Here is a 16634-nt window from a genome sequence, read left to right as displayed (position 1 = left end):
ATTGCCAAAAGTTTTGGGACACCCCTCCAAGTCATTGAATTCAGGTGTTGTTTTTCAGGGGTTGGGCTTGGCCCCTTAGTTCCAGTGAAAGGAACTCTAAATGTTTCAGCTTCATACCAAGACATTTTGGACAATTTCATGCTCCCAATTTTGTGGGAACAGTTTGGGGATGACCCCTTCCTGTTCCAACATGACTGCACACCAGTGCACAAAGCAAGGTCCATAAAGACATGGATGAGTGAGTTTGGCGTGTGGAGACTGTGAGCCAGACCTTCCTGTCTAACATCAGTGCCTGACCTCACAAATGTAGTTCTAGAGGAAAATTCCCATGAACACACTCCTAAACCTTGTGGAAAGCCTTCCCAAAAGAGTGGAAGCTGTTATAGTTTCAAAGGGCCAACTCCATATTAAATTCGTGTGCATGTAAAGGCAGACGTCTCAGTTTTGGAGTGTCCCAGTTTTGGAGGGTTTGGCAAAGTCCAACCCTGAAAAGCACCACCTGAATTGAATGATTTGGAGGGGTGTCCCAAAACTTTTGCCAATATAGTGTATAAAGATTAAGTGAAAAACAAAAGAAAAGAAAAGAAAAAATGAAAAGAAAATTTTTATGGAAAAATAGGACAGTTAAAAAAGTTACAGTCATGTGGTTTTATAAGTGTGCATACCCTTTTATAATTGGGGGTGTGGCTGTGTTCAGAATGAACCAATCACGGTCAATCTCATGAAGCCATGGTCCACAAAGAGGTTATAAAGTATACACTGGTTGAAAGGTATTGATCAGGAGAGAGGTACAAAAGAATTCCCAAAACATTAGACGTAAAATGGAATCGTCAACAAATAGAGCACCGAAGTGACATCACCAAGAAAAGGATGTCCCACTAAAAACTAACCAGGAAGGGCTGCCAAGAGACCTAGAGACCCATGAAAAGAGCTACAGGAATATCTGACAAGTAATGATTACTCTGTGCATGTGACAACAAGTCTTCAGATGTCTGGTTTATGGCTAGACAGAAGCATCCAAGCAAAAAAACATCCAAGCTCAACTAAATCACTTCAAACCTGGGCTGATGAGATCATTTCCAAAAGGTATGTTTGGTGCAAAAAAAAAGGACATCACACAAAGAACAACATACACATGGTGCAGCATGGTGGTGGTAGCATCATGCTTTAGGGCTGCTTTTCTTTAGCCAAAGCTGGGGATTTTATCAAGGTGGAAGGAATCATGAACGGTTACAGATACCAGTCATTTTCAGTGCACAACCTTCAGGTGTCAATAAATAAGCTGAAGATAAAAAGGAAATTTACCTTTCAGCACCCAAAGAAATACAACCAGATCAACAATGGCTTAATCAAAAGAATGAATGTTTTTACAAAAAAGGAAGACCGCACTTGGCGTGCCTACAGGAATTTATTGTAACTTGTAAATGTTTTGCTTTTGTGCTTTTGTGTCTGTAAAACGAGGTGCGGATTTGTATCACAGCTCTGGTGTGTGTCAGCGTGTCAGTGGGGTGCGCTGTATTATTCTATATCACAACCTCTTCCCAGAAATCTTGTCCTAAGGTGCTTCTTCCGAGCATGCTCAGTGTTTGAAGAGTGTGGGTGGGAGCATGCAGCTTACAGCGTAGTGAGGGGGAGAGCAGGCCTGAACGTTGTGTGCCACGCATGTACAACCTACCGCAATACATAATTAGCCTGTGTCTGCTTGGCTCTCGGGCTATATATATTCCTCTGAGGTTTATTTTAATTAATGCTCTCTACATCATAACACTGCGTCTCAGGCAGTAAGTCTGACGGAGGGAGAGAAAGAAATGGGATATGTGGGATGGGCTGTGAGAGCAGCAGTGGGAGGGCAGGCGGTGTTGAAGCAGGAAAAAAAAAAATCTGTGTGTCTCCTAAAGCCAGGATACAGACATGGCTGCACAAAATCAAACGAGTGGAATTACGGTTTATTTTGATAATCGTGTGCCTTTTAGCTGCTTGAAGTTGAAGATTTGATTCTCTACTATGTGAAAGTAGATGCAAAGTTTCAACTTACAGGATATATTTTATACTTTTGAGTATTTTCCTGCTAATACTTAAGCTCTGTTCTGGTTCTGGTCCAAAGTTTAGTTGAGCTAAAGAGCAATATTTTCAGAAAGTGCTGAACAAGATGGCGGAGGAAAGATCACAAGTTGAAAAATCCCAGCTCCCACAGTGTGAAGATATGTTTTGTAAATCTTCCTGCTTTGCATCAACGGAGGAATGCTCTCTCTCTCTCTCTCTCTCTCCCCCTCCCTCTCTCTCTCTCTCTCTCTCTCTCTCCCTCCCTCTCTCTCTCTCTCTCTCTCTCTCACACACACACACACACACACACTTTCTGTGTGTGTGGAAGCGAAAAAGATCTAGAGAGGTAGGAATACTGAAGCTGGGATTTGTCTGGGATCTTTTTCCGCTCTCGCTCTCTTCCCCAGATGTGTTTCTCCCATGGGTATGCTAGCTGGCTAGTTTGACCCTCTGACGAGACTTCCAGCTGTACAGCAGCCAAGTGGCTACAGCTGCTTCCAATATGTGTGGTTTATGCAGCAGGGAGTGTGTTAGAGCCTTAGCAAAGATTCAGCAGCAGCAATTACTTGAAAAAAGGAGAATAAGCTTTACATTTTCACACAGTTTTACAAGGATACCTGTGATACATATGATGCTAATGCATGCTGTACTTGTAGAAAACTTATTAGTGTAGTCACAGAGATTAACTGTGTGTGTGTGTGTGTGTGTGTACTGTCAGGACAGAACAGTGGGATGGTATATAGCTAAGTTTGCCAAAACATACCAACTTAAAAAAAAAAGAAGAAGCAGAAAATGTTTTATACATACAACTAAGCTTCACAAAACCAGCTGCTGTTATAGCCAGATGTGCTTTGTGTTTGAGAACTGTCTGCCTGATGATGTATCTGATGTCTGATGTATCAATTTGTATCGCCAAAGCATTTTTGTCAGATGGTTTGGTTGGTTTTGCGACTAAATCAGCTCAGCAGGCCATTCTTTTACCTGAATGCTGAAAGCTTCATTTACTAATTGTGACTAATTGGCTTTTTTATTAGCTTTGAAGAGGCAGAGCAAAGAAACAAATCCACAAAAATGTGACCTTTTTAAATAATGTATGAAATTATTTACACCGAAGTAGACTGGGGGTTTCGGAGTCGTGTGTGTATTTGTGTGTTTGTGTGAGAGAGAGAGCTATCTATCTATTTTAACTGGCAGGTACCACATTATCAGCTGTGAGTCTGAAATTAGGTAAACACCTCCATCGGTCCGACCGAGCTCGATCCAAATGTTTTTATCAGCTTGAAAGGGTTGGAGTAGGTCTGCTAAATAGGAAAATCATGTAATCTGACTATTTTCTAAATGAAGTGAAATGAAAAATACCTTTACGCACATTACCATATGTTTATTCATGTCTTACGTTTCTGCAGAAGTTTTATTCAAACTAAATATAAATCTAAATAAATCTAAATATAATAATAATAATAATTTTTTTGTGTGTACTATAATGTACTATTTTTATAAACTATACAAATTTTTATGAATTTGTATTACATATTGTTGAAAATATTTAATTTTCAATTAAATAAAATAAAATATTTTTCCGTTATTAATTTATTATTGCTTTTTGAGTTTGAAATCTGTCTCCCTTTATTCTATGCACAACCCTGTTATTGAACAGTCAGTGTACAGCATCATGCTGCAGACAGAAGCAGAAATATTTCACAAATATTGTGCCTTGTGGTCAATAAACAAATACGTACCTTCACTTCATATTTCTAAACGGAAAATTCTTAGTATGCCGCATTCAGCTAAAACATTTTCACTGAAAAAAATTGATTATTAAAGGAATGGCTTGCCAGCAATATTTTTTTTAGATTTGCCAACAATAATTCAGCAATATTTTTAAGATACTTTTGAAATGGAAGATTATTGTAGGCCTAGAAATATGTTTTAACATTAGAAACTGGATATCTATCTATCTGTCTATCTATCTATCTGTCTATCTATCTATCTATCTATCTATCTATCTATCTATCTATCTATCTATCTATCTCTATCTGTCTGTCTGTCTGTCTTGCTGTCTGTCTGTCTGTCTGTCTGTCTGTCTATCTATCTATCTATCTATCTATCTATCTATCTATCTATCTATCTATCTCTATCTGTCTGTCTGTCTGTCTGTCTTGCTGTCTGTCTGTCTGTCTGTCTGTCTGTCTATCTATCTATCTATCTATCTATCTATCTATCTATCTATCTATCTATCTGTCTATCTATCTGTCTATCTGTCTTTGTCTGTCTGTCTTTCTATCTATCTATCTATCTATCTATCTATCTATCTATCTATCTATCTATCTATCTATCTATCTATCTATCTATCTGTCTTTGTCTGTCTATCTATCTATCTATCTATCTATCTATCTATCTATCTATCTATCTATCTATCTATCTATGTCTGTCTGTCTATCTATCTATCTATCTATCTATCTATCTATCTATCTATCTATCTATCTATCTATCTATCTATCTATCTATCTATCTGTCTTTGTCTATCTATCTATCTATCTATCTATCTATCTATCTATCTATCTATCTATCTATCTATCTATCTATCTATCTATCTATCTGTCTTTGTCTGTCTATCTATCTATCTATCTATCTATCTATCTATCTATCTATCTATCTATCTATCTATCTATCTATCTATGTCTGTCTGTCTGTCTATCTATCTATCTATCTATCTATCTATCTATCTATCTATCTATCTATCTATCTATCTATCTATCTATCTGTCTTTGTCTATCTATCTATCTATCTATCTATCTATCTATCTATCTATCTATCTATCTATCTATCTATCTATCTATCTATCTATCTATTTGGCAACATATTTTTTACTACCTGCCTACATGGATCAAACATATTCCTTTATAATAACTTGTGGTACAGTAATAACAAGAAAATCAAAATAAAGAAATAGCATTATAACCTTGTTACTGTTAAATGTGAATAATAAATTTGGTTATATATTTACACGTTGAAATATGAGAAAGACAGAAGAAAACTTTTCCCAGTCCAGTGCATCATTCCTAATGGAGAGATGGCAGCGCTAGATCAGTTTCCTCTAGGGAGTAGATTTGTTTGTCCTGGAGAAGCCTCTGTGTCTGCAGCTTCTCGCCTCGTCCTGTGGTCCATCCCGGACATGTCTGACCAGCGGGACGCCGGTGATCACACTGCAGGAGGCCAGAGCTAAAAAATATCTCTTCTGAAGGCAAACTAAATATATCACACCGAAACTGAGCAACAATTCTGCAGGATCTTCTTTGTATTAAAAACTGCATTCACTTTTATTGCATGTAAAGGTCTCAGTTATGACATTGAGATAATTATAATTAAATAAAAAATATTTGATTAAAGTATTTATTCAAATGTTATTGTTCTCTCAGATCTGATGTTTGCTTTTTATATATTAGTTTGGAGTCCCCACAAGGATAGGAATATCTGGCAGTTTTGACCTTGTGGGGACTTTTTGCTGGTCCCTGTGGGGAAAACGTCTTTTCTTTTCTTTTCTTTTCTTTTCTTTTCTTTTCTTTTCTTTTCTTTTCTTTTCTTTTTTCTTTTCTTTAACAAAACCTTTATTTAAAAAAAAAAAAAAAACCTCATGAGGTTATAGTTAGATTTAAATGTATGTCTAGGTATTTATGGCATTTATTAGCTGCATTAATAATTACATGTATAGAAGGTCCTCATATTAGTAATAATATAAACAGTTTAAAAAAAACCCCGAGGAATCCTTTCTGTGTGGAATTTCAGTGTCAGGTCTGTAAAACTAATCAGAGCTCTGTTTTGCTCTCAGCTCCTTTCAAAAAGTGTACTGTTTGAGATGTGGGTGGGAAAAACGTAACCTTTCTATTATTCCTTATGGTGGAATGATTTCAATTACTCTGGAATGGTAACCAGCTCCTTCTTGAACTTTTTTCACAAAATCCTAGAATCTTCTGCCTTTCTTTTTTTTTTAAATCCTTTCTATCTCTAGATGTAAGTGTTAAGAAGATGTTTTGTGACACTTTTGAACACTAAATGCTGCTTTTTTAAAGCACACAACATGTCCCATCTCTTCACAGTAACTCCACGAGTTTATTTGAGTAAGCGTGGTGTACGACGCTGCTGAGATGGCTGTGGTTGAGCGGAGGCCAGTTCCTTTTGGCTTTCTTTTCTACTCTCATCTTCACTTTTTCCATGTTTATCCTGAGACTCTTTATTTCTCTCCTTTTGTACTTATTTTCTTTTCTTTCTCAGAATACCTCACTGATACCTCATTGATACACAATTGATACCATTACACATATACATTCGATCTTTTTCTTTGTGTGTGTGTGTGTGTGTGTGTGTACGTACTTCTCTTTATCACCCTACCCCGTCACACCTTCCGTCATTCACACGACCATATGACTCTAATCTAAGATCAGCTTTTCCTTCAAGCCTGCAATTTCAGCTACAGTTCCAGACATTTCCAGCTGATCTCAGACCAGTGTGTGCCGCTATATGGTATGTCCACTCCCATTCCTTGCCTCTGGTTGAACCCAGTCGCCCCCCTCCCCTTCCTTCCAAAAAAGCCTGGCTACGCACACACACACACACACACACACACTCCTGACACAGTACAGGCTGAAAGCTAACTCAGATAGATGAATAGAGATCCTTTATTTGTGTTATATTTGTGGTCAGGAGGCAAATTCTTTTCTTCTTGCAACCCTGATCATACAATTTCATGACATTATGCCAATCACCTCAGGGATGCACAAGTAATCCAGAAGAGGGCAGCATACCTTTCTTCTCCCAGCTCCATGACAAACACACTGTGGCACACTAAAGTGCAATTCTTCTTTAATGCTTCACATTTTTGAGTGATTAAACAACAAACCTGTTAAAGCTAGAGATTTATTAGATCTCTATAAGCTATATCTCCAGCGTATCTTGAGACTAACAGAATAAAGCTCAGCTGGTGAAGAGTTATTGGGTCCATTTTAATTCGTTTGACAGGCAACACTCTTCAAAGTGCAGACGACCTGACTGATCGAGTTTCAGAGGAGTTGGAGAAAGCAGAGGGGAAGGAGATGGAGGGAGGATGAAGAGAAAGAGGAAGAAAAAGGAGGAGGGTAGAGAAGGAGCGAGGAAAAAGCCTGGAGAAGAGAGACTGGAAGCCAAGGAAGCTCAGCTCTCTTTCATTTGGAATGTGGATTTGTCTGCCGTCTGGGAAAGAGTAGACGATTCCAACGTGGTGCTTTCTTTAACCTCAATTGCCTTCATCTCTTTCTTTAGACAAGAAATAAACATTAAAATGTGAGTCTGATGCACTGCTTGTCTATTGGCATGCAGCTTGTTAATGCCAAATGTTTCCAGTGTAGAGAAGCATTGAATATTCAGCAAAGTGCATGCAGTTGATAAAAGTATTATTATTATTATTATTATTATTATTATTATTTGCCATATGAGCCTAACATGGCCGGAGCACTCACTGAATTCCTGCACACTTGCTGACCAAAACAACAGCCACGTTATTGGGTGGCCTGTGTCATGCTGTGGGCCAATAAAAGCAGCTGATATGTCCTGACTGAAAAAATCGCTATGCTTGTGGTGCTGCCACTGAGTGTGACAAGATGGTCATGCTGATAGGCTGGTGTGGAAAGTGAAAATAGACTGGCTATTGCTGGAGTTTCCTCCTTTATGTGACCCTTTTTAATAAACATTAGCGTGATATAAATGTTATGTTTTGTGTCCATTCTTCTAAATATCGAAGATTTTTTTTTTTTCTTTTGATGCTGCTGACAGACTCTCGTATAACACATGATCACCTTGTTGCCTTTGACCTTAGCAAGAATCCTCAGGACTCTTATTAACAGTATGATCATGCCGAAGACACTGTGTTTCTTCATGCACATTTAGCATGGTTTGTCTTTTCTCAATACGACTGCATACTATAATAACCAAAATCCTACTATCCCATTTCACCCAGAAGTGGACGGGTTCCGCTTTGTGTCTGGTTCCTTTCAATGTTTCTTTGTCATATAATTTCAGGGAGATTTCCTGGCCTATAATGCCTCTTATTTGTTAGATCTAAACATGGATTTCTGTATCACTGCACTATACAAATAAAACTGAACGGACTTGGGTAGCTATGGACTTGCGTTTAGTCACTGCATCAAGCTCGGAAATACTTTTCCTGCACACTTGAGATTACTGGACCCTAAAAACACTAAATAGAAACTTTTCACATTGAGCATGTTTGTTGCAATTCAAGTGTGATTGTTCTCAGTGCCCTATTGCATTGAACTGGTTTCGGATTCACTTGATTCAACTGAATCCTGTATCATTACATCACAAATGTGCATGGAGAACACAACATGACTAACATTGGTTTGGTCCTATTTTGGGCAATGGGGTGATATCAAAAGGTTACTTCACTTCCTGAACAAAGCGTGACCCCGAGTGCAAGTTGATTCACATTCCCAGGAATCGTGGCACAGTTCCAGTGCAACCGACTTCAAACCAGCTCCTGCAGGTAGCCTCGGGTTCAGTACAGCCATGTGCTTCTGGTCCACATAACAGCTTTCACCCAACCATGCTCTGTTTCAGACAAAACGGCCAACGGTGAAACCCCCACAATGTGCATGTGTTCACTATTACTTCAATTATTCGGTTTCTTTTTATTATATGATTTCTATTATTCACAACTTTTCCTGGCCTCACAGTAAAGCCATCAAGTATTTTTCTATTCCATGCTTTTCATTGTTCATCTTTGTTATTATCCCTTCTCTATTTATGCCACTTTGTTTTCCTGTAGAAAGAGCAAATCATTGTGTCACTCACATTCAAAAAAAACTATTTGACAGTTTTAAAGACTTCCATATGTATTTGATATTTCTAGATAAACTTTCTCTTTGTTTTGACCATGCAGCTGATAAAGCAGAATGTACACATGGATTTAACCAAGGTATTGTATTGGAAAAGCCTGCCTAAATGGAGAACAGGCTGTTGATTGAAGAACTCGAGCTATGCTGCAGACAGGTAGAGACAGGCAAGGAGGCAAACTACACAAGCTAAGGCTAGAGAGAGAGAGAGAGAGAGAGAGATTTAAGTAGTAGTATGTTGTGTGTCACTTTGTGAAGAATATATATATATATATTGAGAGAGTGTTCCTGGTATGCAATGGTTCGATGCCTAAGAGGTCCAAGAGAGGTCAGATGAAGGACAAGACTCATTGAGGCATGATGGGACCAAAGAATAGCCTTTATGTCCATGTTAAAGGATAATGATAGGAAGGTGTCAGAACTCACAGCTTGCTGCATATGTGGCTGCGTAGCTGCAGACCGGTCAGAATGCCCATGCTTCTGATTTCTGTCCACCACCTAAAGCACCTACAGTAGGCACGTGAGCATCAGAACTGGACATGGAACAGTGGAAGAAGATGGCCTGGTCTGATGAATTGTGTTTTGTTCTACATCATGTGGATGGAGTGCCTGTGCATCACAGAGTGTCATCTGTACCACATACCACAGCTTCAGAGCTGAGAGCGGTTTTGGCAGCAGAAGGAAGACCTACACAATTTTAGACAAGTGGTTATGGTATGGCTGATTAGTGTGTATATATTATCAGTGTGTATATTATAAACATAAATAATTACAGACACATAGCTCATTAAATAACAACAAAATAAAAGCACTATTGGAGAGTTTGCTGTGTCACTCTGAGACCTCCCCTGAATTATTAGAACAAAAAAATACATAAACATAAAGGGGAAAAAAATCAAGTGCTTTATAAGCTATGTGTTGTTTAGCTACTGCAGACTAACATTATTAACATGCCAGTACATATATTCCCAGTATTTGTACAACCATAGCCGGGATAAAGCAAAGAAAATAAATTCATTATTGAATAAAAGAAAAGCACAGGTAAACATACATTAAATTGAGACAAACAAAAATGATATTAATTGTAAAGGCTTTATATTCCTCATTGAATGTCTCCTCACACACACACACACACACACACACACAATGACTCATTTCTTTAGTCAATCCTCTCTTTAAGGCATCTCTGCCATCACATCTGCTAGCATCATTTAGCAAAGACCCAATCCATTTCCAGTCCACTCCTCTCTGTCTCTCTCTCTCTCTCTCTCTCTCTCTCTCTCACACACACACACACACACAACACACACACACAGACTCCCTCACACTCCTTGCATTCCCCTTATCCGAAGAGTAAAGAGTCCGTGAGGAACTAAGCTCTATCCCCCTCTCCTGTTTGTGGGGAAGAATGAAATCACTTGCAGGGGCTCACAAAATGGCTGTTAGCACGTCATGACTGGTCTGTGTTTGGACAGCACTTTAGCATGACATGAAATGTGTGTAATGGTGGGAGACCCTATGCTTTCAGAGATATGAACAGTTCCTTCCCCCTGCTGGTGTGAGCTGCACTCGCTGACGTTTCCCAAAACACTTATCTTCATGTATAAGAATTACATTTAAGAATTTCTCAAAACTACGTGGCTACATCTGTGTGAGTTCTGAGGTATTGCAAAACATCTACAGAAGTGCTGTTTCCCAACGTTTTAGTGAAGTTTATTTGACCTGAACTTGCTGTTTAGACTGTATTTATCCAGGTACACATACTGTAATGCCTTAACTGACAACTGCAGGCAATAAATTATTTACTTAAAAATGTTTTTACTATTTCTATTATTTTCAGCATTCAATACTTGGAGTTTTTAATAGAAGTGGGTTCTTGGTAGTATCATAAAATGGTCAATAACTATCAAATGTAAATACAGTTAAGTTTCTAATACAGACAATGTATGTTTTTGATTAAATACATCAGAAATGACTCAACATCTTGATCTCTCTTTCAGCATGGTGACGCAAACGACCCTCAGGAAGAAAGTCAGGAAGAAAAAAGTGACGAATGATGATTAACATGAGCCCTCAGTGTGAGAACCCTGTTTCTATCATACTGTTTACCAAGTGCTCAACACTGTTCATTATAGAACCTAGGAAAAACAAAAATATGGAGAGACAAAATGGAAGACATTTTCGATCTTTTTGTCTTTGAGATTTTCTCTCTCTCTCTCTCTCTCTCTCTCTCTCTCAATAGAAATCAGCTGCAAGGCATGTGTCTGCCTTTTTTCCACTCCCCTATTCTTGAGTTCGACCTTGGGACATCCCATTCACTCCACCCTCTCTGGATATTTTTTTTTTCCCCCCTCTCTAGCTTTCTTCCCTCATATTCTGGCAAGCTCCCAATGTTGATGTGGCAGTCAGTTAGATGAATCTTTTCTGAAGAGAGACAGAGAGAAAGGAAAGCAGTGACAACGAGGAATCTGGGTAACAGTCACCGCTGCCTTTCTGATATTTGGTTTGCATTGTAATGCTTTGACTAGGTGCAAATGCTTTGACCTGGAGCTCATTTTTCCAGCATTAACAATTAGCATGAATGTACATAGATGAACACCATGGAGTATGAAATTCTAGTTGGAAAAAATATAAGGAAACGAAATAAAACAATGGAATAAGGGTACTCATATGATTATATGAGGAGAAATGTTATGATGGGAACAATAACCAGATAGTTCAGATTTTTAAGCAGATAAGTATTTTTCAATAATAACTTGAAAATGAGATGTGCTTGTGGCCAGATTTTCACCAGATGGAAATACGGACAGTTATATTTGGAAAGCAACCTTGATCCTGTGTGTATGAACCTGGTGATGATCCACTCCCTCATTCACGCTCCTCTCTCATGACCTGTGACCTACATTTACATTTGTTTATATTTATTCATTCTTCAGATGCTTTTATATAAAGTTAAGAATTAAAGGCCTTGCTTAAAGGACCAATAATTGCAGCGTGGCTGTACTGGGATTCAAACATATAGCATTTGAAGCTTTCGATTAAATGGGCCTCATTTAGAAAAGAGATGGGCCTCATTTAAATATAAGGTCTTTTTGCAGAGATTGCAGTGAGTCCTAAAGTGTTTAATACATATCTTATTTGACCAATTAGTTGTTTTTAATTAAGAAAAGTACTGGATAAATCGTTTTATTTACACTGCATTAAGGGATTTTCTAAATCATGTTATTAGCTAGTTCTCCCTTTTTGTATGAAGACTACCTGAGGAGGAAATGCTAAAGCTAGCTAAAAATTAAGTTAATATCTTGTAAGGACATTAAATATACAGGAGTAAGTTTTGTTCCTGTATGGCATAGCCCTAACATAATCAACTATGTCTCAAGAAATTGAAACAAATGAGAGCAGTGTGACTGGATTTCATTTAATTTCATACAAAAGTCATAAGTAAAGATACCAATACAGCTCCAGTGTCTAGAACTTTCCATTCATTAAAGTAGATACTGGATTTAATAAACTAAATAGCTGCATCTGTCACCTGTTCACCCAGGATTGTGATCGGTCAGTTGTGATTGAAAGCATTAGCTGGTTTTATGTGGTATTTGGTTTTGGAGATTAACACCAGTATGTGTTTTTGAAGACTGAGCTCCGTTTCAACCAAAATGCCAGGTAGAACCTTATAATTCTAAGGTAATGCTAAACCTATGTTTTTTTTTTTTGAAGCAAAAAAGCAACTTGAGAGAGGGAAAAGGGAAGAGGGGTGGGAGAAAAGACAAAAAAAGAGAGAAGCTGTATACAGAAGTCCATCCTGTAGCCACTCATCTTCCAGCTCCAGCACTGACCAATTAGAAGAGCTACAGAGCTTTCAGGACTCCACCCACCAAGAAATATGTCTAAGCTTGGCTGGGATTGTCTCTTTTTATCTCCTCATCCCACTTTTTAACTGGATGCACTGTAGAGTAATTTGATAGGATTGTTTTCACCCATTCACAACAAAGATCACAATATTTTTGTTGTGTATATATATATATATATATATATATATATATATATATATATATATATATATATATAATTTTAAAGTGATTGCGTTCAAGTGTATTCAGCTTGAATTTCATTTTCTCTGAAACCGAGAATATCCATAAACCCCACTGAACATTCCAGTATGTACACTGAAACTGTGATGTGAATCATAATGTCTGGTGTCTTGTTACTCATCCTCAGCACTCCACATCCGAAAACCTACTTTCGTAAAAATGAAACCTATATTTTCCTTCTTTGTTTTTTTTTTTATTAACCTTATTAACCTTAACACCACCACTAGGTGGCTAAGTCATAGAGGAATGGCTGATCTTTTTCCAGTTCTACTCATATCCAGTTACAGCTCTGAAAAGTGAGTGGGATTGGTCCTGTAGTGTCACCAGAGCCACTAATCTCATATCAGTTTTAATCATCATATCACAGGTTAATACTTCAAGTCTAATTTCAGTCATCAGTTTGGGATCTGTCAGCAGAGATTCTTCTGTGATTCATCAGTATGGCACGTGACTCCTGACAGAAAAAAAAGTACTTTTGAAGGGATTTGCTAAAAAGGACATGGATTCATAATTTTTCTTACTTGTTTTAGTGGCATTAAAGTGGTGCTCAAAGCTTATTAAATAGTTTAAATCATAAAAATAATCTACTTCTGATTCATATTCTTAGCCATTTGACACAGTGACCCATTCTCTGATGTATGTCAGTATACAGTCCTGCCACGCTGGCTGATAAACACAGAGCAGCAGCCTCATAACAAGAATGTTTTTAATGGAGATCGCTCCTGTGTGTTTCCATTAACCGGTCGTTTCCACAGGCTCGGAAAGTCATAAAAAAGACCCATCACACCATCTTCCTTCGTTCTCTACCTTCTGCTGCCTATTATCTCACCAGGATTCAATAAGGGGGTTTATGGGGAGTTGGGTTCCGTAGGAATGGAAGGGTCCTTGGGCACCTTTGAAGTCTCTGCCTACTACAGTAGGGACTGTTAGTAAAAGACATCAATTCCGGCCCTGGTCCTAATCACGGTCCTCTTTTGGGTCAGGTAATGAAGGTATCTGCTTAAAGGAGGCATGTCAAAGTACCACTGGAAGCTGGTCTGTTTCCTCCAGACCCAGAGGCCAGTACAAACCTCACAGTGATCGAGTGTTAATGAGACACTCATCCTGCTAATATAGGCTTCAAGAGCTTTCGGGGATCAAAGAATAAACATGGGTTACACTTTGAGTTTAGGTTTTATATCCCACTACTGTAAATTCAATCCTCTTAAAAGACTAATAGTTTATAATTATGAATATATACAGTTCAGGATAACAGACATAATTATGTGAAAGAGCAGAGATAATCAAGCAATTGAAATGCATTTAGCATTCTTTATTCTGCACAAATTAGGAGTTGAGCCCAAGCTTTCACTACTTTAATGGAGGAAATTAGGTCTGCAGCACATTTCATGACAACATGCTATGGATTATAAACCAATTAATAAAATAAATCTTGTACTTCTGTTTGCTTTTTGTATTTTATTCAAACTTTACTTCTAATCCATATCAGAAATGACCATATTTCTTTCTGAACTGTGGTTGAGCTTCTTCAACACCAAGATAATCAGCTAAAACTACAAACTATACAACTGTAGCTAAATTTCAGTGCTGACGTGTACTTTTACTTGTTATCTTTTCCACAGAGGCAAGGGATTTCATTCCCAAATAGTGCACCATTTCAATCCCTCCCAAAGGTTCCTGAAAATCCCCCTTACCCATTTAACAGCAATGTCCCCTACTGGTTCCTGGAACACCATCAAACCAACTGAAAGCCCCCAAACCCCTATTAACCCACCGGGATACCCAGCATGCCCAGGCTCCTGAGGCCTTGATCCTAGGGTTTGTAAAAAGGGGTTGCTGGTCATAAAAAGCAGGTAATGCACAAAAAACCCTGCAACTTCCTGAATGATCCTCTACTGTAAGAAGGCTCTACTTGTGTACACGTGTACATTAGCACATATGTACAACAGGGAAAATGCAGTTAATGTAGACTTTGTTCTCTTTTCTCAACCACCATGACACCTAATTATCACCCAGGAATCTGTTAGGAATGAAAATGCTCTCTGTATGATTTTATTGTTTCTTCATACAATCAGCATGTACTGTTCTACATATTTAGTTTGGTAAAATAGCATGTCAAATTTCATTACAAGTGACACTTCATTCAAAGTTTGTGTGTTAAAGACACTCAGTCACTGTATGGAAATGGGCTACATTGTTGTTTGCCCAAGCCAAAAATCAATTGGTCAAAAACCTCCCAAAAGTGGACAAATATTGGCTGTACATTCATTGAAGGGAAATCTAGAGCAACAAATCAAGAAATTTAACTGCAACCAAGACCATAAGCTAAATTTAAACAAGTCTAAGTGCCCAGTATGCTGCTGAGCTGTTTTAGATTTCAGCAGATTGCAGCAGTAATTTACCAAGTTATATTTGGTCCTTTTCCCCCCAGAAGGTGTTATATGCCTAGAAGAGAACTAATGGATTTGAAAGGAAGAAAACGAAGAAGAAGAAGAAGAAGAAGAAGAAGAAGCCATTATATGTCACATATTATCACAGTGAATTCTTTACATATCCCAGTTTATTAGAAAGATGGAGTCAAACCACAGGTTCCACCATGATATGCTATCCCTAGAGCAGAAAGGGTTCAGGGCTTTGCTCAAGAGCCCAACAGCAGCAGCTTGGCGTTGCTGTGACTTGAATCCCAACCTTCTGATTAGTAACCCAGAGAATTATTAATTGAGCCTCCATAGTTGATCAGTGGAAAAATTAGGTATTATTTTCCAGATTATACAGATTTTGAGTTCTGGTGTCCCATCCAAGATGCCTCATGCCTAGTGTTCCTGGTATAAATTATTGTTGTTATAACATATAGAACTATTAGAACTTGATGATGATGATGTTAATTGTTCATAATTTCTTCATCATATTCTGACTATCTCTTTTGCTCCTTTTCCTTTTCCTTTTTCAGTCGCCTTGAGTCATTACCCCACCTATTTTTGTTCATTTTGCTGTCTCCTGTCTCTTTTTCCCCTTCCAGTTCTTCTTTCCTCACTCTTCTTGTCTCATATTCCACTCTTCTCATTGGCAGTGAGAGAAAAGGAGAGGCAGCGAGACAGAGAGGAGCATGCAGGAGACTGGTGGTCAGAGCGTTTCAGGGCTGTTTGTCTACACTGTAATCTGCGTGAGGCTGAGAGGTCCAGCCACGTCTGCATAGCCTCTCATTTCAGTTTATTTTCAGCTCTTTACTGGTCAGACCATTCCTTGGCCAAGACAAAGAGAAGGCCTCAACAATTACATTGGGTTTTTTTTTTTCCATCTCAGGACCTCTGACAGGCTCAAGCATTCATCTACTTCAGTCACCCGACTTCAAACATTTTGGCTATTTTCTCACTGTATGAGGTTAATGGGTGCCTAAGAATTTGAATTTTCCTTCTAAATTTAGTGGAAGTACACATGCGTGCACACACACACACACACACACACACACCATCCTCTTCTACAATATACACATGGGAGCACGTTTCTTCATAACAGAGGTGACTTTTTCCAGAACTTATACCACAGGTCATGTACTCGTAGAAAATAAAATTAAATCTAGCACCAGAAAAGGTTCTCCAAAGGTTCCTCCTAGGGG

General features: G+C 38.2%; 1 long non-coding RNA gene across 3 annotated transcripts; it reads left to right on the top strand.

Moving 5' to 3' along the window:
* Positions 1 to 662: 662 nt before the first annotated feature.
* Positions 663 to 11886, top strand: LOC131342495 (uncharacterized). 3 transcript variants are annotated; one of them, XR_009203044.1, is made up of 3 exons: positions 663 to 1086; positions 10928 to 11005; positions 11170 to 11886. It is a non-coding gene; the product is annotated as an uncharacterized LOC131342495 (long non-coding RNA). The 3 variants fall into 3 exon arrangements; XR_009203045.1 differs by lacking the exon at positions 663 to 1086 and adding an exon at positions 6871 to 7359; XR_009203046.1 differs by lacking the exon at positions 663 to 1086 and adding an exon at positions 10341 to 10590.
* The last annotated feature ends 4748 nt before the right edge of the window (positions 11887 to 16634 follow it).

The sequence above is a fragment of the Hemibagrus wyckioides genome, linkage group LG02 (assembly GCF_019097595.1).
Source record: "Hemibagrus wyckioides isolate EC202008001 linkage group LG02, SWU_Hwy_1.0, whole genome shotgun sequence".
In the NCBI taxonomy this organism is placed as follows: Eukaryota; Metazoa; Chordata; class Actinopteri; order Siluriformes; family Bagridae; genus Hemibagrus; species Hemibagrus wyckioides.
This window is presented reverse-complemented; position numbering and strand designations above follow the sequence as displayed.